Raw genomic sequence first — 23028 nt, 5'->3', positions numbered from 1 at the left:
AGGAATATGCTGCCCCGTGTGAGGATCGAACTCACGACCTTCAGATTATGAGACTGACGCACTACCTACTGCGCTAACGAGGCAAGACACACATGCTAATCTGCAGACATTTCTTGTGCAAGGCACGAAACTTATTTTTTTCATATTGTCAATGAGTTTGAAGGTATCTATTCCCATATGGTCTAGCGGTTAGGATTCCTGGTTTTCACCCAGGCGGCCCGGGTTCGACTCCCGGTATGGGAATGCACTTTTTTCTGTACTACTGCCAACATTCAAAGACCGAAATGTGTTTTGCAGATAAAAGTATTTCAGATAGAATTTGCACAATGCAGTCACAAATGCTAAACACCAGGGTATTTGTCATTCATTCTGACCTTTTGCACAAGATTTAATTTTGTTTCATAGCTTAACTCATTCTCAACTACACCTTTTTACTCCAAAGTGTTAAGGGACTCAACAATCCATGTGTTCTGTCTGTCGTTAGGGCTCCTACTTCCTTTCCAATCGGAAACGTTTCAGAAATTAATGGGAAAGTTCTGAGTTGGTAACAAAATCTCTTGAGAAAAGGAGGGAGTATTACCACGTGTGAGGAATAAAATCATATTCTTCAGATTACCAACTGATATGCTAATTATGGTGTTCATGTGGTAAGTTTTAGCTTTAGTGATGTAAAAGTTATTCAATCAAAGCATAAAACTTCTTTTTTTTTTTTTTTAAACTGTTTTGTTGGATAGTGTAAAGCTTTACCCATGTGGAAAAGGACCTAGTATCCCTGGTTTACTGGTTCAATTCCTGCTATGGGAGTGACCCTCCTTTGGTACATGTACGCACATTCAAAAGCTGCCACGTACCTTGTAGATGGAATCAGTTTAGGTTTGAGCTGCTCTATGCAGCAAAAATGTCAACCACCAGAGTTTTTGGATATTTATTTGCACCACATACCATTGGAGGTCAAATCTCAAACCATTCTTATTTCTCTTATTTAACTCCTAGGTTTTAAGGGACTCAGCAACCCTTTTTTCCCTGTCTGTCATTAGAGCTCTCCTCCTTGCTGCAATCGGTTATGTTTTGGTACTGAATGGGAAAAATCGGTGGCTCTCTAGCCACGATGGAGACAGAATTGATTGAAAAAACAAGGGGCCAGTGCCTCTTCTGACCATCAAACGTTCAACCTTCAGCTTATGAGACTGATTTGCTTCCTACTGTGTTAACGAGGCAAGTTGCGAAAACTGAACAGCAGAAGTTTCTTGTGCCAAGTAGTAAACTTCTTTTTTTTAGATTGTCACTGATTCTGATATGCATCATTTCCCATATGGTCTAGCGGTTAGGATTCCTGGTTCTCACCCAGGTGGCCCGGGTTCGACTCCCGGTATGGGAAAGTACCCTTTTCTGTACTACCGCCAACTTTCAAAGACTGACACGTTGTTTTCGGACCAAAGTATTTCAGGTACAATTTGGATTTAAGCATCAAAAATGCTGAACACCAGCTCCCTGTGACTTTTCATAGCTCAAACCATTCCCAACTACCTCTTTTTACACCAAAAGTGTTAAGAGACTCAACAACCCATGTGTACTATCTGTCATTTGGGTTCACAATTCCTTAACTATCAGAATTGTTTTAGAACTGAAAGGGAAAGTTCTAAGTTGGGGACAAGATCTCTTAAGAAAAGAGGAATATGCTGCCCCGTGTGAGGATCGAACTCACGACCTTCAGATTATGAGACTGACGCACTACCTACTGCGCTAACGAGGCAAGACACACATGCTAATCTGCAGACATTTCTTGTGCAAGGCACGAAACTTATTTTTTTCATATTGTCAATGAGTTTGAAGGTATCTATTCCCATATGGTCTAGCGGTTAGGATTCCTGGTTTTCACCCAGGCGGCCCGGGTTCGACTCCCGGTATGGGAATGCACTTTTTTCTGTACTACTGCCAACATTCAAAGACCGAAATGTGTTTTGCAGATAAAAGTATTTCAGATAGAATTTGCACAATGCAGTCACAAATGCTAAACACCAGGGTATTTGTCATTCATTCTGACCTTTTGCACAAGATTTAATTTTGTTTCATAGCTTAACTCATTCTCAACTACACCTTTTTACTCCAAAGTGTTAAGGGACTCAACAATCCATGTGTTCTGTCTGTCGTTAGGGCTCCTACTTCCTTTCCAATCGGAAACGTTTCAGAAATTAATGGGAAAGTTCTGAGTTGGTAACAAAATCTCTTGAGAAAAGGAGGGAGTATTACCACGTGTGAGGAATAAAATCATATTCTTCAGATTACCAACTGATATGCTAATTATGGTGTTCATGTGGTAAGTTTTAGCTTTAGTGATGTAAAAGTTATTCAATCAAAGCATAAAACTTCTTTTTTTTTTTTTTTTTTTAAACTGTTTTGTTGGATAGTGTAAAGCTTTACCCATGTGGAAAAGGACCTAGTATCCCTGGTTTACTGGTTCAATTCCTGCTATGGGAGTGACCCTCCTTTGGTACATGTACGCACATTCAAAAGCTGCCACGTACCTTGTAGATGGAATCAGTTTAGGTTTGAGCTGCTCTATGCAGCAAAAATGTCAACCACCAGAGTTTTTGGATATTTATTTGCACCACATACCATTGGAGGTCAAATCTCAAACCATTCTTATTTCTCTTATTTAACTCCTAGGTTTTAAGGGACTCAGCAACCCTTTTTTCCCTGTCTGTCATTAGAGCTCTCCTCCTTGCTGCAATCGGTTATGTTTTGGTACTGAATGGGAAAAATCGGTGGCTCTCTAGCCACGATGGAGACAGAATTGATTGAAAAAACAAGGGGCCAGTGCCTCTTCTGACCATCAAACGTTCAACCTTCAGCTTATGAGACTGATTTGCTTCCTACTGTGTTAACGAGGCAAGTTGCGAAAACTGAACAGCAGAAGTTTCTTGTGCCAATTAGTAAACTTCTTTTTTTTAGATTGTCACTGATTCTGATATGCATCATTTCCCATATGGTCTAGCGGTTAGGATTCCTGGTTCTCACCCAGGCGGCCCGGGTTCGACTCCCGGTATGGGAAAGTACCCTTTTCTGTACTACCGCCAACTTTCAAAGGTTGACACGTTGTTTTCGGACCAAAGTATTTCAGGTACAATTTGGATTTAAGCGTCAAAAATGCTGAACACCAGCTCCCTGTGACTTTTCATAGCTCAAACCATTCCCAACTACCTCTTTTTACACCAAAAGTGTTAAGAGACTCAACAACCCATGTGTACTATCTGTCATTTGGGTTCACAATTCCTTAACTATCAGAATTGTTTTAGAACTGAAAGGGAAAGTTCTAAGTTGGGGACAAGATCTCTTAAGAAAAGAGGAATATGCTGCCCCGTGTGAGGATCGAACTCACGACCTTCAGATTATGAGACTGACGCACTACCTACTGCGCTAACGAGGCAAGACACACATGCTAATCTGCAGACATTTCTTGTGCAAGGCACGAAACTTATTTTTTTCATATTGTCAATGAGTTTGAAGGTATCTATTCCCATATGGTCTAGCGGTTAGGATTCCTGGTTTTCACCCAGGCGGCCCGGGTTCGACTCCCGGTATGGGAATGCACTTTTTTCTGTACTACTGCCAACATTCAAAGACCGAAATGTGTTTTGCAGATAAAAGTATTTCAGATAGAATTTGCACAATGCAGTCACAAATGCTAAACACCAGGGTATTTGTCATTCATTCTGACCTTTTGCACAAGATTTAATTTTGTTTCATAGCTTAACTCATTCTCAACTACACCTTTTTACTCCAAAGTGTTAAGGGACTCAACAATCCATGTGTTCTGTCTGTCGTTAGGGCTCCTACTTCCTTTCCAATCGGAAACGTTTCAGAAATTAATGGGAAAGTTCTGAGTTGGTAACAAAATCTCTTGAGAAAAGGAGGGAGTATTACCACGTGTGAGGAATAAAATCATATTCTTCAGATTACCAACTGATATGCTAATTATGGTGTTCATGTGGTAAGTTTTAGCTTTAGTGATGTAAAAGTTATTCAATCAAAGCATAAAACTTCTTTTTTTTTTTTTTTTTTTTAAACTGTTTTGTTGGATAGTGTAAAGCTTTACCCATGTGGAAAAGGACCTAGTATCCCTGGTTTACTGGTTCAATTCCTGCTATGGGAGTGACCCTCCTTTGGTACATGTACGCACATTCAAAAGCTGCCACGTACCTTGTAGATGGAATCAGTTTAGGTTTGAGCTGCTCTATGCAGCAAAAATGTCAACCACCAGAGTTTTTGGATATTTATTTGCACCACATACCATTGGAGGTCAAATCTCAAACCATTCCTATTTCTCTTATTTAACTCCTAGGTTTTAAGGGACTCAGCAACCCTTTTTTCCCTGTCTGTCATTAGAGCTCTCCTCCTTGCTGCAATCGGTTATGTTTTGGTACTGAATGGGAAAAATCGGTGGCTCTCTAGCCACGATGGAGACAGAATTGATTGAAAAAACAAGGGGCCAGTGCCTCTTCTGACCATCAAACGTTCAACCTTCAGCTTATGAGACTGATTTGCTTCCTACTGTGTTAACGAGGCAAGTTGCGAAAACTGAACAGCAGAAGTTTCTTGTGCCAAGTAGTAAACTTCTTTTTTTTAGATTGTCACTGATTCTGATATGCATCATTTCCCATATGGTCTAGCGGTTAGGATTCCTGGTTCTCACCCAGGCGGCCCGGGTTCGACTCCCGGTATGGGAAAGTACCCTTTTCTGTACTACCGCCAACTTTCAAAGACTGACACGTTGTTTTCGGACCAAAGTATTTCAGGTACAATTTGGATTTAAGCATCAAAAATGCTGAACACCAGCTCCCTGTGACTTTTCATAGCTCAAACCATTCCCAACTACCTCTTTTTACACCAAAAGTGTTAAGAGACTCAACAACCCATGTGTACTATCTGTCATTTGGGTTCACAATTCCTTAACTATCAGAATTGTTTTAGAACTGAAAGGGAAAGTTCTAAGTTGGGGACAAGATCTCTTAAGAAAAGAGGAATATGCTGCCCCGTGTGAGGATCGAACTCACGACCTTCAGATTATGAGACTGACGCACTACCTACTGCGCTAACGAGGCAAGACACACATGCTAATCTGCAGACATTTCTTGTGCAAGGCACGAAACTTATTTTTTTCATATTGTCAATGAGTTTGAAGGTATCTATTCCCATATGGTCTAGCGGTTAGGATTCCTGGTTTTCACCCAGGCGGCCCGGGTTCGACTCCCGGTATGGGAATGCACTTTTTTCTGTACTACTGCCAACATTCAAAGACCGAAATGTGTTTTGCAGATAAAAGTATTTCAGATAGAATTTGCACAATGCAGTCACAAATGCTAAACACCAGGGTATTTGTCATTCATTCTGACCTTTTGCACAAGATTTAATTTTGTTTCATAGCTTAACTCATTCTCAACTACACCTTTTTACTCCAAAGTGTTAAGGGACTCAACAATCCATGTGTTCTGTCTGTCGTTAGGGCTCCTACTTCCTTTCCAATCGGAAACGTTTCAGAAATTAATGGGAAAGTTCTGAGTTGGTAACAAAATCTCTTGAGAAAAGGAGGGAGTATTACCACGTGTGAGGAATAAAATCATATTCTTCAGATTACCAACTGATATGCTAATTATGGTGTTCATGTGGTAAGTTTTAGCTTTAGTGATGTAAAAGTTATTCAATCAAAGCATAAAACTTCTTTTTTTTTTTTTTTTTTTTAAACTGTTTTGTTGGATAGTGTAAAGCTTTACCCATGTGGAAAAGGACCTAGTATCCCTGGTTTACTGGTTCAATTCCTGCTATGGGAGTGACCCTCCTTTGGTACATGTACGCACATTCAAAAGCTGCCACGTACCTTGTAGATGGAATCAGTTTAGGTTTGAGCTGCTCTATGCAGCAAAAATGTCAACCACCAGAGTTTTTGGATATTTATTTGCACCACATACCATTGGAGGTCAAATCTCAAACCATTCCTATTTCTCTTATTTAACTCCTAGGTTTTAAGGGACTCAGCAACCCTTTTTTCCCTGTCTGTCATTAGAGCTCTCCTCCTTGCTGCAATCGGTTATGTTTTGGTACTGAATGGGAAAAATCGGTGGCTCTCTAGCCACGATGGAGACAGAATTGATTGAAAAAACAAGGGGCCAGTGCCTCTTCTGACCATCAAACGTTCAACCTTCAGCTTATGAGACTGATTTGCTTCCTACTGTGTTAACGAGGCAAGTTGCGAAAACTGAACAGCAGAAGTTTCTTGTGCCAAGTAGTAAACTTCTTTTTTTTAGATTGTCACTGATTCTGATATGCATCATTTCCCATATGGTCTAGCGGTTAGGATTCCTGGTTCTCACCCAGGCGGCCCGGGTTCGACTCCCGGTATGGGAAAGTACCCTTTTCTGTACTACCGCCAACTTTCAAAGACTGACACGTTGTTTTCGGACCAAAGTATTTCAGGTACAATTTGGATTTAAGCGTCAAAAATGCTGAACACCAGCTCCCTGTGACTTTTCATAGCTCAAACCATTCCCAACTACCTCTTTTTACACCAAAAGTGTTAAGAGACTCAACAACCCATGTGTACTATCTGTCATTTGGGTTCACAATTCCTTAACTATCAGAATTGTTTTAGAACTGAAAGGGAAAGTTCTAAGTTGGGGACAAGATCTCTTAAGAAAAGAGGAATATGCTGCCCCGTGTGAGGATCGAACTCACGACCTTCAGATTATGAGACTGACGCACTACCTACTGCGCTAACGAGGCAAGACACACATGCTAATCTGCAGACATTTCTTGTGCAAGGCACGAAACTTATTTTTTTCATATTGTCAATGAGTTTGAAGGTATCTATTCCCATATGGTCTAGCGGTTAGGATTCCTGGTTTTCACCCAGGCGGCCCGGGTTCGACTCCCGGTATGGGAATGCACTTTTTTCTGTACTACTGCCAACATTCAAAGACCGAAATGTGTTTTGCAGATAAAAGTATTTCAGATAGAATTTGCACAATGCAGTCACAAATGCTAAACACCAGGGTATTTGTCATTCATTCTGACCTTTTGCACAAGATTTAATTTTGTTTCATAGCTTAACTCATTCTCAACTACACCTTTTTACTCCAAAGTGTTAAGGGACTCAACAATCCATGTGTTCTGTCTGTCGTTAGGGCTCCTACTTCCTTTCCAATCGGAAACGTTTCAGAAATTAATGGGAAAGTTCTGAGTTGGTAACAAAATCTCTTGAGAAAAGGAGGGAGTATTACCACGTGTGAGGAATAAAATCATATTCTTCAGATTACCAACTGATATGCTAATTATGGTGTTCATGTGGTAAGTTTTAGCTTTAGTGATGTAAAAGTTATTCAATCAAAGCATAAAACTTCTTTTTTTTTTTTTTTTTTTTTTTTTAAACTGTTTTGTTGGATAGTGTAAAGCTTTACCCATGTGGAAAAGGACCTAGTATCCCTGGTTTACTGGTTCAATTCCTGCTATGGGAGTGACCCTCCTTTGGTACATGTACGCACATTCAAAAGCTGCCACGTACCTTGTAGATGGAATCAGTTTAGGTTTGAGCTGCTCTATGCAGCAAAAATGTCAACCACCAGAGTTTTTGGATATTTATTTGCACCACATACCATTGGAGGTCAAATCTCAAACCATTCCTATTTCTCTTATTTAACTCCTAGGTTTTAAGGGACTCAGCAACCCTTTTTTCCCTGTCTGTCATTAGAGCTCTCCTCCTTGCTGCAATCGGTTATGTTTTGGTACTGAATGGGAAAAATCGGTGGCTCTCTAGCCACGATGGAGACAGAATTGATTGAAAAAACAAGGGGCCAGTGCCTCTTCTGACCATCAAACGTTCAACCTTCAGCTTATGAGACTGATTTGCTTCCTACTGTGTTAACGAGGCAAGTTGCGAAAACTGAACAGCAGAAGTTTCTTGTGCCAAGTAGTAAACTTCTTTTTTTTAGATTGTCACTGATTCTGATATGCATCATTTCCCATATGGTCTAGCGGTTAGGATTCCTGGTTCTCACCCAGGCGGCCTGGGTTCGACTCCCGGTATGGGAAAGTACCCTTTTCTGTACTACCGCCAACTTTCAAAGACTGACACGTTGTTTTCGGACCAAAGTATTTCAGGTACAATTTGGATTTAAGCATCAAAAATGCTGAACACCAGCTCCCTGTGACTTTTCATAGCTCAAACCATTCCCAACTACCTCTTTTTACACCAAAAGTGTTAAGAGACTCAACAACCCATGTGTACTATCTGTCATTTGGGTTCACAATTCCTTAACTATCAGAATTGTTTTAGAACTGAAAGGGAAAGTTCTAAGTTGGGGACAAGATCTCTTAAGAAAAGAGGAATATGCTGCCCCGTGTGAGGATCGAACTCACGACCTTCAGATTATGAGACTGACGCACTACCTACTGCGCTAACGAGGCAAGACACACATGCTAATCTGCAGACATTTCTTGTGCAAGGCACGAAACTTATTTTTTTCATATTGTCAATGAGTTTGAAGGTATCTATTCCCATATGGTCTAGCGGTTAGGATTCCTGGTTTTCACCCAGGCGGCCCGGGTTCGACTCCCGGTATGGGAATGCACTTTTTTCTGTACTACTGCCAACATTCAAAGACCGAAATGTGTTTTGCAGATAAAAGTATTTCAGATAGAATTTGCACAATGCAGTCACAAATGCTAAACACCAGGGTATTTGTCATTCATTCTGACCTTTTGCACAAGATTTAATTTTGTTTCATAGCTTAACTCATTCTCAACTACACCTTTTTACTCCAAAGTGTTAAGGGACTCAACAATCCATGTGTTCTGTCTGTCGTTAGGGCTCCTACTTCCTTTCCAATCGGAAACGTTTCAGAAATTAATGGGAAAGTTCTGAGTTGGTAACAAAATCTCTTGAGAAAAGGAGGGAGTATTACCACGTGTGAGGAATAAAATCATATTCTTCAGATTACCAACTGATATGCTAATTATGGTGTTCATGTGGTAAGTTTTAGCTTTAGTGATGTAAAAGTTATTCAATCAAAGCATAAAACTTCTTTTTTTTTTTTTTTTTTTTTTTTTAAACTGTTTTGTTGGATAGTGTAAAGCTTTACCCATGTGGAAAAGGACCTAGTATCCCTGGTTTACTGGTTCAATTCCTGCTATGGGAGTGACCCTCCTTTGGTACATGTACGCACATTCAAAAGCTGCCACGTACCTTGTAGATGGAATCAGTTTAGGTTTGAGCTGCTCTATGCAGCAAAAATGTCAACCACCAGAGTTTTTGGATATTTATTTGCACCACATACCATTGGAGGTCAAATCTCAAACCATTCCTATTTCTCTTATTTAACTCCTAGGTTTTAAGGGACTCAGCAACCCTTTTTTCCCTGTCTGTCATTAGAGCTCTCCTCCTTGCTGCAATCGGTTATGTTTTGGTACTGAATGGGAAAAATCGGTGGCTCTCTAGCCACGATGGAGACAGAATTGATTGAAAAAACAAGGGGCCAGTGCCTCTTCTGACCATCAAACGTTCAACCTTCAGCTTATGAGACTGATTTGCTTCCTACTGTGTTAACGAGGCAAGTTGCGAAAACTGAACAGCAGAAGTTTCTTGTGCCAAGTAGTAAACTTCTTTTTTTTAGATTGTCACTGATTCTGATATGCATCATTTCCCATATGGTCTAGCGGTTAGGATTCCTGGTTCTCACCCAGGCGGCCCGGGTTCGACTCCCGGTATGGGAAAGTACCCTTTTCTGTACTACCGCCAACTTTCAAAGACTGACACGTTGTTTTCGGACCAAAGTATTTCAGGTACAATTTGGATTTAAGCATCAAAAATGCTGAACACCAGCTCCCTGTGACTTTTCATAGCTCAAACCATTCCCAACTACCTCTTTTTACACCAAAAGTGTTAAGAGACTCAACAACCCATGTGTACTATCTGTCATTTGGGTTCACAATTCCTTAACTATCAGAATTGTTTTAGAACTGAAAGGGAAAGTTCTAAGTTGGGGACAAGATCTCTTAAGAAAAGAGGAATATGCTGCCCCGTGTGAGGATCGAACTCACGACCTTCAGATTATGAGACTGACGCACTACCTACTGCGCTAACGAGGCAAGACACACATGCTAATCTGCAGACATTTCTTGTGCAAGGCACGAAACTTATTTTTTTCATATTGTCAATGAGTTTGAAGGTATCTATTCCCATATGGTCTAGCGGTTAGGATTCCTGGTTTTCACCCAGGCGGCCCGGGTTCGACTCCCGGTATGGGAATGCACTTTTTTCTGTACTACTGCCAACATTCAAAGACCGAAATGTGTTTTGCAGATAAAAGTATTTCAGATAGAATTTGCACAATGCAGTCACAAATGCTAAACACCAGGGTATTTGTCATTCATTCTGACCTTTTGCACAAGATTTAATTTTGTTTCATAGCTTAACTCATTCTCAACTACACCTTTTTACTCCAAAGTGTTAAGGGACTCAACAATCCATGTGTTCTGTCTGTCGTTAGGGCTCCTACTTCCTTTCCAATCGGAAACGTTTCAGAAATTAATGGGAAAGTTCTGAGTTGGTAACAAAATCTCTTGAGAAAAGGAGGGAGTATTACCACGTGTGAGGAATAAAATCATATTCTTCAGATTACCAACTGATATGCTAATTATGGTGTTCATGTGGTAAGTTTTAGCTTTAGTGATGTAAAAGTTATTCAATCAAAGCATAAAACTTCTTTTTTTTTTTTTTTTTTTTTTTTTAAACTGTTTTGTTGGATAGTGTAAAGCTTTACCCATGTGGAAAAGGACCTAGTATCCCTGGTTTACTGGTTCAATTCCTGCTATGGGAGTGACCCTCCTTTGGTACATGTACGCACATTCAAAAGCTGCCACGTACCTTGTAGATGGAATCAGTTTAGGTTTGAGCTGCTCTATGCAGCAAAAATGTCAACCACCAGAGTTTTTGGATATTTATTTGCACCACATACCATTGGAGGTCAAATCTCAAACCATTCCTATTTCTCTTATTTAACTCCTAGGTTTTAAGGGACCCAGCAACCCTTTTTTCCCTGTCTGTCATTAGAGCTCTCCTCCTTGCTGCAATCGGTTATGTTTTGGTACTGAATGGGAAAAATCGGTGGCTCTCTAGCCACGATGGAGACAGAATTGATTGAAAAAACAAGGGGCCAGTGCCTCTTCTGACCATCAAACGTTCAACCTTCAGCTTATGAGACTGATTTGCTTCCTACTGTGTTAACGAGGCAAGTTGCGAAAACTGAACAGCAGAAGTTTCTTGTGCCAAGTAGTAAACTTCTTTTTTTTAGATTGTCACTGATTCTGATATGCATCATTTCCCATATGGTCTAGCGGTTAGGATTCCTGGTTCTCACCCAGGCGGCCCGGGTTCGACTCCCGGTATGGGAAAGTACCCTTTTCTGTACTACCGCCAACTTTCAAAGACTGACACGTTGTTTTCGGACCAAAGTATTTCAGGTACAATTTGGATTTAAGCATCAAAAATGCTGAACACCAGCTCCCTGTGACTTTTCATAGCTCAAACCATTCCCAACTACCTCTTTTTACACCAAAAGTGTTAAGAGACTCAACAACCCATGTGTACTATCTGTCATTTGGGTTCACAATTCCTTAACTATCAGAATTGTTTTAGAACTGAAAGGGAAAGTTCTAAGTTGGGGACAAGATCTCTTAAGAAAAGAGGAATATGCTGCCCCGTGTGAGGATCGAACTCACGACCTTCAGATTATGAGACTGACGCACTACCTACTGCGCTAACGAGGCAAGACACACATGCTAATCTGCAGACATTTCTTGTGCAAGGCACGAAACTTATTTTTTTCATATTGTCAATGAGTTTGAAGGTATCTATTCCCATATGGTCTAGCGGTTAGGATTCCTGGTTTTCACCCAGGCGGCCCGGGTTCGACTCCCGGTATGGGAATGCACTTTTTTCTGTACTACTGCCAACATTCAAAGACCGAAATGTGTTTTGCAGATAAAAGTATTTCAGATAGAATTTGCACAATGCAGTCACAAATGCTAAACACCAGGGTATTTGTCATTCATTCTGACCTTTTGCACAAGATTTAATTTTGTTTCATAGCTTAACTCATTCTCAACTACACCTTTTTACTCCAAAGTGTTAAGGGACTCAACAATCCATGTGTTCTGTCTGTCGTTAGGGCTCCTACTTCCTTTCCAATCGGAAACGTTTCAGAAATTAATGGGAAAGTTCTGAGTTGGTAACAAAATCTCTTGAGAAAAGGAGGGAGTATTACCACGTGTGAGGAATAAAATCATATTCTTCAGATTACCAACTGATATGCTAATTATGGTGTTCATGTGGTAAGTTTTAGCTTTAGTGATGTAAAAGTTATTCAATCAAAGCATAAAACTTCTTTTTTTTTTTTTTTTTTTTTTTTTAAACTGTTTTGTTGGATAGTGTAAAGCTTTACCCATGTGGAAAAGGACCTAGTATCCCTGGTTTACTGGTTCAATTCCTGCTATGGGAGTGACCCTCCTTTGGTACATGTACGCACATTCAAAAGCTGCCACGTACCTTGTAGATGGAATCAGTTTAGGTTTGAGCTGCTCTATGCAGCAAAAATGTCAACCACCAGAGTTTTTGGATATTTATTTGCACCACATACCATTGGAGGTCAAATCTCAAACCATTCCTATTTCTCTTATTTAACTCCTAGGTTTTAAGGGACTCAGCAACCCTTTTTTCCCTGTCTGTCATTAGAGCTCTCCTCCTTGCTGCAATCGGTTATGTTTTGGTACTGAATGGGAAAAATCGGTGGCTCTCTAGCCACGATGGAGACAGAATTGATTGAAAAAACAAGGGGCCAGTGCCTCTTCTGACCATCAAACGTTCAACCTTCAGCTTATGAGACTGATTTGCTTCCTACTGTGTTAACGAGGCAAGTTGCGAAAACTGAACAGCAGAAGTTTCTTGTGCCAAGTAGTAAACTTCTTTTTTTTAGATTGTCACTGATTCTGATATGCATCATTTCCCATATGGTCTAGCGGTTAGGATTCCTGGTTCTCACCCAGGCGGCCCGGGTTCGACTCCCGGTATGGGAAAGTACCCTTTTCTGTACTACCGCCAACTTTCAAAGACTGACACGTTGTTTTCGGACCAAAGTATTTCAGGTACAATTTGGATTTAAGCATCAAAAATGCTGAACACCAGCTCCCTGTGACTTTTCATAGCTCAAACCATTCCCAACTACCTCTTTTTACACCAAAAGTGTTAAGAGACTCAACAACCCATGTGTACTATCTGTCATTTGGGTTCACAATTCCTTAACTATCAGAATTGTTTTAGAACTGAAAGGGAAAGTTCTAAGTTGGGGACAAGATCTCTTAAGAAAAGAGGAATATGCTGCCCCGTGTGAGGATCGAACTCACGACCTTCAGATTATGAGACTGACGCACTACCTACTGCGCTAACGAGGCAAGACACACATGCTAATCTGCAGACATTTCTTGTGCAAGGCACGAAACTTATTTTTTTCATATTGTCAATGAGTTTGAAGGTATCTATTCCCATATGGTCTAGCGGTTAGGATTCCTGGTTTTCACCCAGGCGGCCCGGGTTCGACTCCCGGTATGGGAATGCACTTTTTTCTGTACTACTGCCAACATTCAAAGACCGAAATGTGTTTTGCAGATAAAAGTATTTCAGATAGAATTTGCACAATGCAGTCACAAATGCTAAACACCAGGGTATTTGTCATTCATTCTGACCTTTTGCACAAGATTTAATTTTGTTTCATAGCTTAACTCATTCTCAACTACACCTTTTTACTCCAAAGTGTTAAGGGACTCAACAATCCATGTGTTCTGTCTGTCGTTAGGGCTCCTACTTCCTTTCCAATCGGAAACGTTTCAGAAATTAATGGGAAAGTTCTGAGTTGGTAACAAAATCTCTTGAGAAAAGGAGGGAGTATTACCACGTGTGAGGAATAAAATCATATTCTTCAGATTACCAACTGATATGCTAATTATGGTGTTCATGTGGTAAGTTTTAGCTTTAGTGATGTAAAAGTTATTCAATCAAAGCATAAAACTTCTTTTTTTTTTTTTTTTTTTTTTTTTTAAACTGTTTTGTTGGATAGTGTAAAGCTTTACCCATGTGGAAAAGGACCTAGTATCCCTGGTTTACTGGTTCAATTCCTGCTATGGGAGTGACCCTCCTTTGGTACATGTACGCACATTCAAAAGCTGCCACGTACCTTGTAGATGGAATCAGTTTAGGTTTGAGCTGCTCTATGCAGCAAAAATGTCAACCACCAGAGTTTTTGGATATTTATTTGCACCACATACCATTGGAGGTCAAATCTCAAACCATTCCTATTTCTCTTATTTAACTCCTAGGTTTTAAGGGACTCAGCAACCCTTTTTTCCCTGTCTGTCATTAGAGCTCTCCTCCTTGCTGCAATCGGTTATGTTTTGGTACTGAATGGGAAAAATCGGTGGCTCTCTAGCCACGATGGAGACAGAATTGATTGAAAAAACAAGGGGCCAGTGCCTCTTCTGACCATCAAACGTTCAACCTTCAGCTTATGAGACTGATTTGCTTCCTACTGTGTTAACGAGGCAAGTTGCGAAAACTGAACAGCAGAAGTTTCTTGTGCCAAGTAGTAAACTTCTTTTTTTTAGATTGTCACTGATTCTGATATGCATCATTTCCCATATGGTCTAGCGGTTAGGATTCCTGGTTCTCACCCAGGCGGCCCGGGTTCGACTCCCGGTATGGGAAAGTACCCTTTTCTGTACTACCGCCAACTTTCAAAGACTGACACGTTGTTTTCGGACCAAAGTATTTCAGGTACAATTTGGATTTAAGCATCAAAAATGCTGAACACCAGCTCCCTGTGACTTTTCATAGCTCAAACCATTCCCAACTACCTCTTTTTACACCAAAAGTGTTAAGAGACTCAACAACCCATGTGTACTATCTGTCATTTGGGTTCACAATTCCTTAACTATCAGAATTGTTTTAGAACTGAAAGGGAAAGTTCTAAGTTGGGGACAAGATCTCTTAAGAAAAGAGGAATATGCTGCCCCGTGTGAGGATCGAACTCACGACCTTCAGATTATGAGACTGACGCACTACCTACTGCGCTAACGAGGCAAGACACACATGCTAATCTGCAGACATTTCTTGTGCAAGGCACGAAACTTATTTTTTTCATATTGTCAATGAGTTTGAAGGTATCTATTCCCATATGGTCTAGCGGTTAGGATTCCTGGTTTTCACCCAGGCGGCCCGGGTTCGACTCCCGGTATGGGAATGCACTTTTTTCTGTACTACTGCCAACATTCAAAGACCGAAATGTGTTTTGCAGATAAAAGTATTTCAGATAGAATTTGCACAATGCAGTCACAAATGCTAAACACCAGGGTATTTGTCATTCATTCTGACCTTTTGCACAAGATTTAATTTTGTTTCATAGCTTAACTCATTCTCAACTACACCTTTTTACTCCAAAGTGTTAAGGGACTCAACAATCCATGTGTTCTGTCTGTCGTTAGGGCTCCTACTTCCTTTCCAATCGGAAACGTTTCAGAAATTAATGGGAAAGTTCTGAGTTGGTAACAAAATCTCTTGAGAAAAGGAGGGAGTATTACCACGTGTGAGGAATAAAATCATATTCTTCAGATTACCAACTGATATGCTAATTATGGTGTTCATGTGGTAAGTTTTAGCTTTAGTGATGTAAAAGTTATTCAATCAAAGCATAAAACTTCTTTTTTTTTTTTTTTTTTTTTTTTTAAACTGTTTTGTTGGATAGTGTAAAGCTTTACCCATGTGGAAAAGGACCTAGTATCCCTGGTTTACTGGTTCAATTCCTGCTATGGGAGTGACCCTCCTTTGGTACATGTACGCACATTCAAAAGCTGCCACGTACCTTGTAGATGGAATCAGTTTAGGTTTGAGCTGCTCTATGCAGCAAAAATGTCAACCACCAGAGTTTTTGGATATTTATTTGCACCACATACCATTGGAGGTCAAATCTCAAACCATTCCTATTTCTCTTATTTAACTCCTAGGTTTTAAGGGACTCAGCAACCCTTTTTTCCCTGTCTGTCATTAGAGCTCTCCTCCTTGCTGCAATCGGTTATGTTTTGGTACTGAATGGGAAAAATCGGTGGCTCTCTAGCCACGATGGAGACAGAATTGATTGAAAAAACAAGGGGCCAGTGCCTCTTCTGACCATCAAACGTTCAACCTTCAGCTTATGAGACTGATTTGCTTCCTACTGTGTTAACGAGGCAAGTTGCGAAAACTGAACAGCAGAAGTTTCTTGTGCCAAGTAGTAAACTTCTTTTTTTTAGATTGTCACTGATTCTGATATGCATCATTTCCCATATGGTCTAGCGGTTAGGATTCCTGGTTCTCACCCAGGCGGCCCGGGTTCGACTCCCGGTATGGGAAAGTACCCTTTTCTGTACTACCGCCAACTTTCAAAGACTGACACGTTGTTTTCGGACCAAAGTATTTCAGGTACAATTTGGATTTAAGCATCAAAAATGCTGAACACCAGCTCCCTGTGACTTTTCATAGCTCAAACCATTCCCAACTACCTCTTTTTACACCAAAAGTGTTAAGAGACTCAACAACCCATGTGTACTATCTGTCATTTGGGTTCACAATTCCTTAACTATCAGAATTGTTTTAGAACTGAAAGGGAAAGTTCTAAGTTGGGGACAAGATCTCTTAAGAAAAGAGGAATATGCTGCCCCGTGTGAGGATCGAACTCACGACCTTCAGATTATGAGACTGACGCACTACCTACTGCGCTAACGAGGCAAGACACACATGCTAATCTGCAGACATTTCTTGTGCAAGGCACGAAACTTATTTTTTTCATATTGTCAATGAGTTTGAAGGTATCTATTCCCATATGGTCTAGCGGTTAGGATTCCTGGTTTTCACCCAGGCGGCCCGGGTTCGACTCCCGGTATGGGAATGCACTTTTTTCTGTACTACTGCCAACATTCAAAGACCGAAATGTGTTTTGCAGATAAAAGTATTTCAGATAGAATTTGCACAATGCAGTCACAAATGCTAAACACCAGGGTATTTGTCATTCATTCTGACCTTTTGCACAAGATTTAATTTTGTTTCATAGCTTAACTCATTCTCAACTACACCTTTTTACTCCAAAGTGTTAAGGGACTCAACAATCCATGTGTTCTGTCTGTCGTTAGGGCTCCTACTTCCTTTCCAATCGGAAACGTTTCAGAAATTAATGGGAAAGTTCTGAGTTGGTAACAAAATCTCTTGAGAAAAGGAGGGAGTATTACCACGTGTGAGGAATAAAATCATATTCTTCAGATTACCAACTGATATGCTAATTATGGTGTTCATGTGGTAAGTTTTAGCTTTAGTGATGTAAAAGTTATTCAATCAAAGCATAAAACTTCTTTTTTTTTTTTTTTTTTTTTTTTTTAAACTGTTTTGTTGGATAGTGTAAAGCTTTACCCATGTGGAAAAGGACCTAGTATCCCTGGTTTACTGGTTCAATTCCTGCTATGGGAGTGACCCTCCTTTGGTACATGTACGCACATTCAAAAGCTGCCACGTACCTTGTAGATGGAATCAGTTTAGGTTTGAGCTGCTCTATGCAGCAAAAATGTCAACCACCAGAGTTTTTGGATATTTATTTGCACCACATACCATTGGAGGTCAAATCTCAAACCATTCCTATTTCTCTTATTTAACTCCTAGGTTTTAAGGGACTCAGCAACCCTTTTTTCCCTGTCTGTCATTAGAGCTCTCCTCCTTGCTGCAATCGGTTATGTTTTGGTACTGAATGGGAAAAATCGGTGGCTCTCTAGCCACGATGGAGACAGAATTGATTGAAAAAACAAGGGGCCAGTGCCTCTTCTGACCATCAAACGTTCAACCTTCAGCTTATGAGACTGATTTGCTTCCTACTGTGTTAACGAGGCAAGTTGCGAAAACTGAACAGCAGAAGTTTCTTGTGCCAAGTAGTAAACTTCTTTTTTTTAGATTGTCACTGATTCTGATATGCATCATTTCCCATATGGTCTAGCGGTTAGGATTCCTGGTTCTCACCCAGGCGGCCCGGGTTCGACTCCCGGTATGGGAAAGTACCCTTTTCTGTACTACCGCCAACTTTCAAAGACTGACACGTTGTTTTCGGACCAAAGTATTTCAGGTACAATTTGGATTTAAGCATCAAAAATGCTGAACACCAGCTCCCTGTGACTTTTCATAGCTCAAACCATTCCCAACTACCTCTTTTTACACCAAAAGTGTTAAGAGACTCAACAACCCATGTGTACTATCTGTCATTTGGGTTCACAATTCCTTAACTATCAGAATTGTTTTAGAACTGAAAGGGAAAGTTCTAAGTTGGGGACAAGATCTCTTAAGAAAAGAGGAATATGCTGCCCCGTGTGAGGATCGAACTCACGACCTTCAGATTATGAGACTGACGCACTACCTACTGCGCTAACGAGGCAAGACACACATGCTAATCTGCAGACATTTCTTGTGCAAGGCACGAAACTTATTTTTTTCATATTGTCAATGAGTTTGAAGGTATCTATTCCCATATGGTCTAGCGGTTAGGATTCCTGGTTTTCACCCAGGCGGCCCGGGTTCGACTCCCGGTATGGGAATGCACTTTTTTCTGTACTACTGCCAACATTCAAAGACCGAAATGTGTTTTGCAGATAAAAGTATTTCAGATAGAATTTGCACAATGCAGTCACAAATGCTAAACACCAGGGTATTTGTCATTCATTCTGACCTTTTGCACAAGATTTAATTTTGTTTCATAGCTTAACTCATTCTCAACTACACCTTTTTACTCCAAAGTGTTAAGGGACTCAACAATCCATGTGTTCTGTCTGTCGTTAGGGCTCCTACTTCCTTTCCAATCGGAAACGTTTCAGAAATTAATGGGAAAGTTCTGAGTTGGTAACAAAATCTCTTGAGAAAAGGAGGGAGTATTACCACGTGTGAGGAATAAAATCATATTCTTCAGATTACCAACTGATATGCTAATTATGGTGTTCATGTGGTAAGTTTTAGCTTTAGTGATGTAAAAGTTATTCAATCAAAGCATAAAACTTCTTTTTTTTTTTTTTTTTTTAAACTGTTTTGTTGGATAGTGTAAAGCTTTACCCATGTGGAAAAGGACCTAGTATCCCTGGTTTACTGGTTCAATTCCTGCTATGGGAGTGACCCTCCTTTGGTACATGTACGCACATTCAAAAGCTGCCACGTACCTTGTAGATGGAACCAGTTTAGGTTTGAGCTGCTCTATGCAGCAAAAATGTCAACCACCAGAGTTTTTGGATATTTATTTGCACCACATACCATTGGAGGTCAAATCTCAAACCATTCTTATTTCTCTTATTTAACTCCTAGGTTTTAAGGGACTCAGCAACCCTTTTTTCCCTGTCTGTCATTAGAGCTCTCCTCCTTGCTGCAATCGGTTATGTTTTGGTACTGAATGGGAAAAATCGGTGGCTCTCTAGCCACGATGGAGACAGAATTGATTGAAAAAACAAGGGGCCAGTGCCTCTTCTGACCATCAAACGTTCAACCTTCAGCTTATGAGACTGATTTGCTTCCTACTGTGTTAACGAGGCAAGTTGCGAAAACTGAACAGCAGAAGTTTCTTGTGCCAATTAGTAAACTTCTTTTTTTTAGATTGTCACTGATTCTGATATGCATCATTTCCCATATGGTCTAGCGGTTAGGATTCCTGGTTCTCACCCAGGCGGCCCGGGTTCGACTCCCGGTATGGGAAAGTACCCTTTTCTGTACTACCGCCAACTTTCAAAGACTGACACGTTGTTTTCGGACCAAAGTATTTCAGGTACAATTTGGATTTAAGCGTCAAAAATGCTGAACACCAGCTCCCTGTGACTTTTCATAGCTCAAACCATTCCCAACTACCTCTTTTTACACCAAAAGTGTTAAGAGACTCAACAACCCATGTGTACTATCTGTCATTTGGGTTCACAATTCCTTAACTATCGAATTGTTTTAGAACTGAAAGGGAAAGTTCTAAGTTGGGGACAAGATCTCTTAAGAAAAGAGGAATATGCTGCCCCGTGTGAGGATCGAACTCACGACCTTCAGATTATGAGACTGACGCACTACCTACTGCGCTAACGAGGCAAGACACACATGCTAATCTGCAGACATTTCTTGTGCAAGGCACGAAACTTATTTTTTTCATATTGTCAATGAGTTTGAAGGTATCTATTCCCATATGGTCTAGCGGTTAGGATTCCTGGTTTTCACCCAGGCGGCCCGGGTTCGACTCCCGGTATGGGAATGCACTTTTTTCTGTACTACTGCCAACATTCAAAGACCGAAATGTGTTTTGCAGATAAAAGTATTTCAGATAGAATTTGCACAATGCAGTCACAAATGCTAAACACCAGGGTATTTGTCATTCATTCTGACCTTTTGCACAAGATTTAATTTTGTTTCATAGCTTAACTCATTCTCAACTACACCTTTTTACTCCAAAGTGTTAAGGGACTCAACAATCCATGTGTTCTGTCTGTCGTTAGGGCTCCTACTTCCTTTCCAATCGGAAACGTTTCAGAAATTAATGGGAAAGTTCTGAGTTGGTAACAAAATCTCTTGAGAAAAGGAGGGAGTATTACCACGTGTGAGGAATAAAATCATATTCTTCAGATTACCAACTGATATGCTAATTATGGTGTTCATGTGGTAAGTTTTAGCTTTAGTGATGTAAAAGTTATTCAATCAAAGCATAAAAATTCTTTTTTTTTTTTTTTTTTTTAAACTGTTTTGTTGGATAGTGTAAAGCTTTACCCATGTGGAAAAGGACCTAGTATCCCTGGTTTACTGGTTCAATTCCTGCTATGGGAGTGACCCTCCTTTGGTACATGTACGCACATTCAAAAGCTGCCACGTACCTTGTAGATGGAATCAGTTTAGGTTTGAGCTGCTCTATGCAGCAAAAATGTCAACCACCAGAGTTTTTGGATATTTATTTGCACCACATACCATTGGAGGTCAAATCTCAAACCATTCTTATTTCTCTTATTTAACTCCTAGGTTTTAAGGGACTCAGCAACCCTTTTTTCCCTGTCTGTCATTAGAGCTCTCCTCCTTGCTGCAATCGGTTATGTTTTGGTACTGAATGGGAAAAATCGGTGGCTCTCTAGCCACGATGGAGACAGAATTGATTGAAAAAACAAGGGGCCAGTGCCTCTTCTGACCATCAAACGTTCAACCTTCAGCTTATGAGACTGATTTGCTTCCTACTGTGTTAACGAGGCAAGTTGCGAAAACTGAACAGCAGAAGTTTCTTGTGCCAATTAGTAAACTTCTTTTTTTTAGATTGTCACTGATTCTGATATGCATCATTTCCCATATGGTCTAGCGGTTAGGATTCCTGGTTCTCACCCAGGCGGCCCGGGTTCGACTCCCGGTATGGGAAAGTACCCTTTTCTGTACTACCGCCAACTTTCAAAGACTGACACGTTGTTTTCGGACCAAAGTATTTCAGGTACAATTTGGATTTAAGCGTCAAAAATGCTGAACACCAGCTCCCTGTGACTTTTCATAGCTCAAACCATTCCCAACTACCTCTTTTTACACCAAAAGTGTTAAGAGACTCAACAACCCATGTGTACTATCTGTCATTTGGGTTCACAATTCCTTAACTATCAGAATTGTTTTAGAACTGAAAGGGAAAGTTCTAAGTTGGGGACAAGATCTCTTAAGAAAAGAGGAATATGCTGCCCCGTGTGAGGATCGAACTCACGACCTTCAGATTATGAGACTGACGCACTACCTACTGCGCTAACGAGGCAAGACACACATGCTAATCTGCAGACATTTCTTGTGCAAGGCACGAAACTTATTTTTTTCATATTGTCAATGAGTTTGAAGGTATCTATTCCCATATGGTCTAGCGGTTAGGATTCCTGGTTTTCACCCAGGCGGCCCGGGTTCGACTCCCGGTATGGGAATGCACTTTTTTCTGTACTACTGCCAACATTCAAAGACCGAAATGTGTTTTGCAGATAAAAGTATTTCAGATAGAATTTGCACAATGCAGTCACAAATGCTAAACACCAGGGTATTTGTCATTCATTCTGACCTTTTGCACAAGATTTAATTTTGTTTCATAGCTTAACTCATTCTCAACTACACCTTTTTACTCCAAAGTGTTAAGGGACTCAACAATCCATGTGTTCTGTCTGTCGTTAGGGCTCCTACTTCCTTTCCAATCGGAAACGTTTCAGAAATTAATGGGAAAGTTCTGAGTTGGTAACAAAATCTCTTGAGAAAAGGAGGGAGTATTACCACGTGTGAGGAATAAAATCATATTCTTCAGATTACCAACTGATATGCTAATTATGGTGTTCATGTGGTAAGTTTTAGCTTTAGTGATGTAAAAGTTATTCAATCAAAGCATAAAACTTCTTTTTTTTTTTTTTTTTTTTTAACTGTTTTGTTGGATAGTGTAAAGCTTTACCCATGTGGAAAAGGACCTAGTATCCCTGGTTTACTGGTTCAATTCCTGCTATGGGAGTGACCCTCCTTTGGTACATGTACGCACATTCAAAAGCTGCCACGTACCTTGTAGATGGAATCAGTTTAGGTTTGAGCTGCTCTATGCAGCAAAAATGTCAACCACCAGAGTTTTTGGATATTTATTTGCACCACATACCATTGGAGGTCAAATCTCAAACCATTCCTATTTCTCTTATTTAACTCCTAGGTTTTAAGGGACTCAGCAACCCTTTTTTCCCTGTCTGTCATTAGAGCTCTCCTCCTTGCTGCAATCGGTTATGTTTTGGTACTGAATGGGAAAAATCGGTGGCTCTCTAGCCACGATGGAGACAGAATTGATTGAAAAAACAAGGGGCCAGTGCCTCTTCTGACCATCAAACGTTCAACCTTCAGCTTATGAGACTGATTTGCTTCCTACTGTGTTAACGAGGCAA

At 40.3% G+C, this 23028-nt stretch overlaps 41 non-coding genes across 41 annotated transcripts; 27 read left to right on the top strand and 14 right to left on the bottom strand.

The window, feature by feature from the left end:
- Positions 1-10: 10 nt before the first annotated feature.
- On the bottom strand, positions 11-83 carry TRNAM-CAU (transfer RNA methionine (anticodon CAU)). The gene has a single exon. It is a non-coding gene; the product is annotated as a tRNA-Met (tRNA).
- Positions 84-171: 88 nt separating this feature from the next.
- TRNAE-UUC (transfer RNA glutamic acid (anticodon UUC)) lies at positions 172-243 on the top strand. The gene has a single exon. It is a non-coding gene; the product is annotated as a tRNA-Glu (tRNA).
- Positions 244-1306: 1063 nt separating this feature from the next.
- Positions 1307-1378, top strand: TRNAE-CUC (transfer RNA glutamic acid (anticodon CUC)). Its single transcript has one exon. It is a non-coding gene; the product is annotated as a tRNA-Glu (tRNA).
- Positions 1379-1680: 302 nt separating this feature from the next.
- On the bottom strand, positions 1681-1753 carry TRNAM-CAU (transfer RNA methionine (anticodon CAU)). Its single transcript has one exon. It is a non-coding gene; the product is annotated as a tRNA-Met (tRNA).
- Positions 1754-1841: 88 nt separating this feature from the next.
- On the top strand, positions 1842-1913 carry TRNAE-UUC (transfer RNA glutamic acid (anticodon UUC)). Its single transcript has one exon. It is a non-coding gene; the product is annotated as a tRNA-Glu (tRNA).
- A 1067-nt stretch (positions 1914-2980) lies between these two features.
- On the top strand, positions 2981-3052 carry TRNAE-CUC (transfer RNA glutamic acid (anticodon CUC)). Its single transcript has one exon. It is a non-coding gene; the product is annotated as a tRNA-Glu (tRNA).
- Positions 3053-3354: 302 nt separating this feature from the next.
- On the bottom strand, positions 3355-3427 carry TRNAM-CAU (transfer RNA methionine (anticodon CAU)). The gene has a single exon. It is a non-coding gene; the product is annotated as a tRNA-Met (tRNA).
- Positions 3428-3515: 88 nt separating this feature from the next.
- On the top strand, positions 3516-3587 carry TRNAE-UUC (transfer RNA glutamic acid (anticodon UUC)). Its single transcript has one exon. It is a non-coding gene; the product is annotated as a tRNA-Glu (tRNA).
- A 1068-nt stretch (positions 3588-4655) lies between these two features.
- Positions 4656-4727, top strand: TRNAE-CUC (transfer RNA glutamic acid (anticodon CUC)). Its single transcript has one exon. It is a non-coding gene; the product is annotated as a tRNA-Glu (tRNA).
- A 302-nt stretch (positions 4728-5029) lies between these two features.
- Positions 5030-5102, bottom strand: TRNAM-CAU (transfer RNA methionine (anticodon CAU)). The gene has a single exon. It is a non-coding gene; the product is annotated as a tRNA-Met (tRNA).
- An 88-nt stretch (positions 5103-5190) lies between these two features.
- Positions 5191-5262, top strand: TRNAE-UUC (transfer RNA glutamic acid (anticodon UUC)). Its single transcript has one exon. It is a non-coding gene; the product is annotated as a tRNA-Glu (tRNA).
- Positions 5263-6330: 1068 nt separating this feature from the next.
- On the top strand, positions 6331-6402 carry TRNAE-CUC (transfer RNA glutamic acid (anticodon CUC)). The gene has a single exon. It is a non-coding gene; the product is annotated as a tRNA-Glu (tRNA).
- A 302-nt stretch (positions 6403-6704) lies between these two features.
- Positions 6705-6777, bottom strand: TRNAM-CAU (transfer RNA methionine (anticodon CAU)). Its single transcript has one exon. It is a non-coding gene; the product is annotated as a tRNA-Met (tRNA).
- An 88-nt stretch (positions 6778-6865) lies between these two features.
- On the top strand, positions 6866-6937 carry TRNAE-UUC (transfer RNA glutamic acid (anticodon UUC)). Its single transcript has one exon. It is a non-coding gene; the product is annotated as a tRNA-Glu (tRNA).
- Positions 6938-8010: 1073 nt separating this feature from the next.
- On the top strand, positions 8011-8082 carry TRNAE-CUC (transfer RNA glutamic acid (anticodon CUC)). Its single transcript has one exon. It is a non-coding gene; the product is annotated as a tRNA-Glu (tRNA).
- A 302-nt stretch (positions 8083-8384) lies between these two features.
- TRNAM-CAU (transfer RNA methionine (anticodon CAU)) lies at positions 8385-8457 on the bottom strand. The gene has a single exon. It is a non-coding gene; the product is annotated as a tRNA-Met (tRNA).
- Positions 8458-8545: 88 nt separating this feature from the next.
- Positions 8546-8617, top strand: TRNAE-UUC (transfer RNA glutamic acid (anticodon UUC)). Its single transcript has one exon. It is a non-coding gene; the product is annotated as a tRNA-Glu (tRNA).
- Positions 8618-9690: 1073 nt separating this feature from the next.
- TRNAE-CUC (transfer RNA glutamic acid (anticodon CUC)) lies at positions 9691-9762 on the top strand. Its single transcript has one exon. It is a non-coding gene; the product is annotated as a tRNA-Glu (tRNA).
- Positions 9763-10064: 302 nt separating this feature from the next.
- On the bottom strand, positions 10065-10137 carry TRNAM-CAU (transfer RNA methionine (anticodon CAU)). Its single transcript has one exon. It is a non-coding gene; the product is annotated as a tRNA-Met (tRNA).
- An 88-nt stretch (positions 10138-10225) lies between these two features.
- TRNAE-UUC (transfer RNA glutamic acid (anticodon UUC)) lies at positions 10226-10297 on the top strand. Its single transcript has one exon. It is a non-coding gene; the product is annotated as a tRNA-Glu (tRNA).
- A 1073-nt stretch (positions 10298-11370) lies between these two features.
- Positions 11371-11442, top strand: TRNAE-CUC (transfer RNA glutamic acid (anticodon CUC)). The gene has a single exon. It is a non-coding gene; the product is annotated as a tRNA-Glu (tRNA).
- A 302-nt stretch (positions 11443-11744) lies between these two features.
- TRNAM-CAU (transfer RNA methionine (anticodon CAU)) lies at positions 11745-11817 on the bottom strand. Its single transcript has one exon. It is a non-coding gene; the product is annotated as a tRNA-Met (tRNA).
- Positions 11818-11905: 88 nt separating this feature from the next.
- Positions 11906-11977, top strand: TRNAE-UUC (transfer RNA glutamic acid (anticodon UUC)). Its single transcript has one exon. It is a non-coding gene; the product is annotated as a tRNA-Glu (tRNA).
- Positions 11978-13050: 1073 nt separating this feature from the next.
- TRNAE-CUC (transfer RNA glutamic acid (anticodon CUC)) lies at positions 13051-13122 on the top strand. The gene has a single exon. It is a non-coding gene; the product is annotated as a tRNA-Glu (tRNA).
- Positions 13123-13424: 302 nt separating this feature from the next.
- TRNAM-CAU (transfer RNA methionine (anticodon CAU)) lies at positions 13425-13497 on the bottom strand. Its single transcript has one exon. It is a non-coding gene; the product is annotated as a tRNA-Met (tRNA).
- An 88-nt stretch (positions 13498-13585) lies between these two features.
- Positions 13586-13657, top strand: TRNAE-UUC (transfer RNA glutamic acid (anticodon UUC)). The gene has a single exon. It is a non-coding gene; the product is annotated as a tRNA-Glu (tRNA).
- A 1074-nt stretch (positions 13658-14731) lies between these two features.
- On the top strand, positions 14732-14803 carry TRNAE-CUC (transfer RNA glutamic acid (anticodon CUC)). Its single transcript has one exon. It is a non-coding gene; the product is annotated as a tRNA-Glu (tRNA).
- A 302-nt stretch (positions 14804-15105) lies between these two features.
- TRNAM-CAU (transfer RNA methionine (anticodon CAU)) lies at positions 15106-15178 on the bottom strand. The gene has a single exon. It is a non-coding gene; the product is annotated as a tRNA-Met (tRNA).
- An 88-nt stretch (positions 15179-15266) lies between these two features.
- TRNAE-UUC (transfer RNA glutamic acid (anticodon UUC)) lies at positions 15267-15338 on the top strand. Its single transcript has one exon. It is a non-coding gene; the product is annotated as a tRNA-Glu (tRNA).
- Positions 15339-16411: 1073 nt separating this feature from the next.
- On the top strand, positions 16412-16483 carry TRNAE-CUC (transfer RNA glutamic acid (anticodon CUC)). The gene has a single exon. It is a non-coding gene; the product is annotated as a tRNA-Glu (tRNA).
- Positions 16484-16785: 302 nt separating this feature from the next.
- TRNAM-CAU (transfer RNA methionine (anticodon CAU)) lies at positions 16786-16858 on the bottom strand. Its single transcript has one exon. It is a non-coding gene; the product is annotated as a tRNA-Met (tRNA).
- An 88-nt stretch (positions 16859-16946) lies between these two features.
- On the top strand, positions 16947-17018 carry TRNAE-UUC (transfer RNA glutamic acid (anticodon UUC)). Its single transcript has one exon. It is a non-coding gene; the product is annotated as a tRNA-Glu (tRNA).
- Positions 17019-18092: 1074 nt separating this feature from the next.
- Positions 18093-18164, top strand: TRNAE-CUC (transfer RNA glutamic acid (anticodon CUC)). Its single transcript has one exon. It is a non-coding gene; the product is annotated as a tRNA-Glu (tRNA).
- A 302-nt stretch (positions 18165-18466) lies between these two features.
- On the bottom strand, positions 18467-18539 carry TRNAM-CAU (transfer RNA methionine (anticodon CAU)). Its single transcript has one exon. It is a non-coding gene; the product is annotated as a tRNA-Met (tRNA).
- Positions 18540-18627: 88 nt separating this feature from the next.
- TRNAE-UUC (transfer RNA glutamic acid (anticodon UUC)) lies at positions 18628-18699 on the top strand. The gene has a single exon. It is a non-coding gene; the product is annotated as a tRNA-Glu (tRNA).
- Positions 18700-19766: 1067 nt separating this feature from the next.
- Positions 19767-19838, top strand: TRNAE-CUC (transfer RNA glutamic acid (anticodon CUC)). The gene has a single exon. It is a non-coding gene; the product is annotated as a tRNA-Glu (tRNA).
- A 301-nt stretch (positions 19839-20139) lies between these two features.
- On the bottom strand, positions 20140-20212 carry TRNAM-CAU (transfer RNA methionine (anticodon CAU)). The gene has a single exon. It is a non-coding gene; the product is annotated as a tRNA-Met (tRNA).
- Positions 20213-20300: 88 nt separating this feature from the next.
- On the top strand, positions 20301-20372 carry TRNAE-UUC (transfer RNA glutamic acid (anticodon UUC)). The gene has a single exon. It is a non-coding gene; the product is annotated as a tRNA-Glu (tRNA).
- Positions 20373-21440: 1068 nt separating this feature from the next.
- TRNAE-CUC (transfer RNA glutamic acid (anticodon CUC)) lies at positions 21441-21512 on the top strand. Its single transcript has one exon. It is a non-coding gene; the product is annotated as a tRNA-Glu (tRNA).
- A 302-nt stretch (positions 21513-21814) lies between these two features.
- Positions 21815-21887, bottom strand: TRNAM-CAU (transfer RNA methionine (anticodon CAU)). Its single transcript has one exon. It is a non-coding gene; the product is annotated as a tRNA-Met (tRNA).
- Positions 21888-21975: 88 nt separating this feature from the next.
- On the top strand, positions 21976-22047 carry TRNAE-UUC (transfer RNA glutamic acid (anticodon UUC)). The gene has a single exon. It is a non-coding gene; the product is annotated as a tRNA-Glu (tRNA).
- The last annotated feature ends 981 nt before the right edge of the window (positions 22048-23028 follow it).

This window comes from Ranitomeya variabilis, chromosome 5, assembly GCF_051348905.1.
Source record: "Ranitomeya variabilis isolate aRanVar5 chromosome 5, aRanVar5.hap1, whole genome shotgun sequence".
Taxonomy (NCBI): Eukaryota; Metazoa; Chordata; class Amphibia; order Anura; family Dendrobatidae; genus Ranitomeya; species Ranitomeya variabilis.
The sequence above is the reverse complement of the archived record's forward strand: the minus strand, read 5'-3'. Positions and strand labels throughout refer to the sequence as shown.